The sequence below is a fragment of the Buceros rhinoceros genome, unplaced genomic scaffold, assembly GCF_000710305.1.
Source record: "Buceros rhinoceros silvestris isolate BGI_N320 unplaced genomic scaffold, ASM71030v1 scaffold14026, whole genome shotgun sequence".
In the NCBI taxonomy this organism is placed as follows: domain Eukaryota; kingdom Metazoa; phylum Chordata; class Aves; order Bucerotiformes; family Bucerotidae; genus Buceros; species Buceros rhinoceros.
This window is the reverse complement of record NW_010415890.1, coordinates 12,552-15,729: the sequence shown is the minus strand read 5'-3', so window position 1 is coordinate 15,729 and position 3,178 is coordinate 12,552. Positions and strand designations below refer to the sequence as shown.

General features: G+C 41.3%; 1 protein-coding gene across 1 annotated transcript in view; it reads right to left on the bottom strand.

Moving 5' to 3' along the window:
- The window catches only part of FAM81B (family with sequence similarity 81, member B), a gene marked incomplete at its 5' end in the record, with an annotated part of 23,015 nt that overhangs the window by 15,545 nt on the left and 4,292 nt on the right, over nucleotides 1-3,178 (bottom strand). The gene's annotated exons all lie outside the window — the stretch shown is intronic.

Sequence of the window (3,178 nt, the reverse complement as noted above, 5' to 3'; positions counted from 1 at the left end):
TTTCCCTACCCATAAATACCATTATTATGCGCGAAGTAGTTAAACACATGATTACTGTTTGGCTGATTGAGTCTGGGGGAGAATGGGGGTACTTGGAACTTGATTAAACCTTGCTCTAATTCGGATTTCATGTAGGAGACATTCGGCAGCTTACGGTGAGGTCATGGGTTTCTAGTCGTTCCGAACAGAGTCTGGAGAGTGAAAGCATCGGTGGAGACCGACTGGGATTGGTACAGGAAGTGTGTTCCTATGAGATTTGCATATAAATTAAAAAGTATAAAGAAATAAAAGCCTCTGATGTTTTGTCAAAGCATTTTAATTAGAGACGGGAGTACAGTTACCTGCTGCATGTTCAAGGAGCTTTATCCTCCAAAGTCATGCAAGGAACATTTTACGTATGTAATATGTATATTATAATACTTACAATACACATAACATATCATTATTAATAATTATTGTTGTTAATTGTTATTAATTATTACTATATATTGGACTACTATGATATACAGCTAGGACTGCTCTACTTGCCAAAGTATAGCATTTTCTGAAGGGCTGAGTAACCTTATGTGTACACAGCAGTGTTTTTGATAGTCTAGTACTACGCTGGACTTTGAGTAACAAAAATGCTCACAAGAAAAATAAATAAAATGCAGCCATCTGTATAAAATGCATAGTTTATGTGTGCATTCCCTTACTCTCTTGTCAGTGATGCTGAAGAGAATGGATTAATATTCATCAGAAGTGTGGTGGTCTTTTTACAGTCGATTACCTAATCCTTTTTACCATAATACATATTCCCACGCCCAAAGGAATTTTTACATAGAGTTAGAAGACAAATAAAATATATAGTTAGTTCAATGGGGGTGCCACTACAGCTGAGATGCTGAAGGCTGTTTTCTTTAAAGATCACAGCTGCTTGACACATAAATATTTACATGGTGTAGAAATGTAGTCAGAAGGTCCAAGAATTAATGGGCAACCACCCCAGTAGTTGGTGAGAGGTGTCTGTCTATTTTTGGAGGAAAGATGGAATAAAAAAATAGAGAAAATTTGAGTTGCAAGACCTAATCCACATCAATCCTCTCCACGTGGCAGAATACGGGAGGATGAATCATCTGCTGAGAGAAAGAGCAGTGGCTCTGCCTAGGGTTCATTTCATCCCAGATAGATTAAGGTTAGTCTACAAACGAAGAGGAAAACTGTCACTGCAAGTTTGCATTCAGAAGATTTCTATTAATTCAATAAATGTAAATTATACGAACATGTGTATTTGTCTCCAGCCACTCTGGGCTGTCTTTATCATATATCACGGAAATTTTAATTCCTGAAACTCAGGATCAAAGAAACATAAAAAAATCAAAATACTAATCATCACTGCAATGGCAGTCCTCTGCCTGTCAGCCCTGGCTTGCTCCTCAGCCCTGGTGCCGGGGGCAGCTGCGCAGTGAAGCCTTGGCATTTCCAGAGGGAAACTTCAGCAGCCAGAAAAACAAGACGGTGCCGATGATTCATGAGTCGCATAGAACTGCCCTGTGCGTTAGCTTAATGGCAGCCATTCGCATAGAGCTGCATGGGAACATTGCTGTGGAAATGCTGCTGAAATGCCAGCTCTGGCTCTGCAGCACCAGCAGGTCTGGATGAACATAGAAAAACCGTCGTTTTCCTCTTTCTCACCTTAAAAATAAATGGGGTCTAAGGACATCGTTTCCAGCACAATTCAATCCTGACTTGGCTGCCTTTATGATAGTTTTTTATGTACAGTTGTGTATGTGTGTTTTGGGATCCTCTCTTCTACCTGTGGGAAAGGCCAACCAGCGCACACAAACAATGGGTAAGGCAGGCAGAGGAAGGGGGACGCCATAAAAACTGTTGTGAACCTCCACTAGTGCTGACCTCTTGTTTCCGCTGGGTTTTTTTTTTTCTTTACACAAGTAGAAGTGGACTGGACGTCTTTTCCCCCACAATTACCACGTTTTCCTGTTTTCTCCAAGTGCTTTTGCTTTCCTCTACTCAAGCACTGAAGATGGGACCAAGCCCCAGCAGAGCTGGGAAGCATCACACCGAGTGAAAAAATGGGAAAAGAGGAGCGAGACGCTTCACCCATCAAATGTTATGGCTTCGCTATAAGCATATTATCTAGAGAGACTGCCAACCCGAATGTGAAAACATCAGAAGGCTCTTGCAGGATCACCTCCTACTTTGTTCCAATGCTAATCAGCCACAGGGTTAAAAAAAACCCCATCTTTTTCCTGCCAACTTCGAGTGTGTTGGCTTCAGCTTTTCGTTTTGGATTCTTGGGTCTTTCTGCAGTAGTCTGGAATCCTTCGGTGCTCTGTGATTTTTTTTTCCTTTCTCTTCTGGTAGTTATACATGGAAATGAAGACAGCTCTGGGATTATTTTTTTCTAAAAACTATACATAGATGTATACTTCTCCCAGCCAGAAATTTTCCTCATCCCACCATCATATTCCTGGCTCTTCTTTACACCATACTGAGTTTTTAGTTTCAGACAAGGGACTCTGGGCTCAGTACACTATGCCGGTACCAATTCCTGTGCCATACATAGAGTTAAATAACCTCCCTGTTTACTGGAACTCTTCTTCTCTTGTCCCAGTCCATACTGCTGGGATGTCTGGTGCTGCATCATGGTAAGAGCTCGTGGTAAGCTATTTACCTGCCGTGCTCCCTAAGCTTTTCAGGAGGCACTCAGAAGAGGAACGGCCTCATGTTGGGTTTATAAAGCACATTTTTTTTCTCAATCAGCCCACACTGCCAATAATCCTGGTTATTCTCTAGCACCACCTTGTCCTCCCTTGACTGATTTTTTTTTCTGTGTTATCTCCAAATGTCAATAGCAGTGTTTTATAAGACAAGCCTTTGGAGGAAACAAAAATGTTAGAAACACACCAGCTGAGGGAGGTTTCTTCCTCAGCAATGACTCTTCCCAAAATATCAGTTCAGACAGTTCCTAATCCATGTGCCATCTTGATATTACAAACCAGAGTTTCACTTTGTCTTCTTTTAACCATAACACCTTGTGTTACAAAGTGCCCCGTGGAAGACCACCCATGTCATGTATGTGCAATTACTTGTGCTCATGAAAACGTGACATTTTATCCAAGAGGATATCAAGCTTGCTCAACCAGACTTTCCAAGAGAGGAAGTAAAGATTTTACTG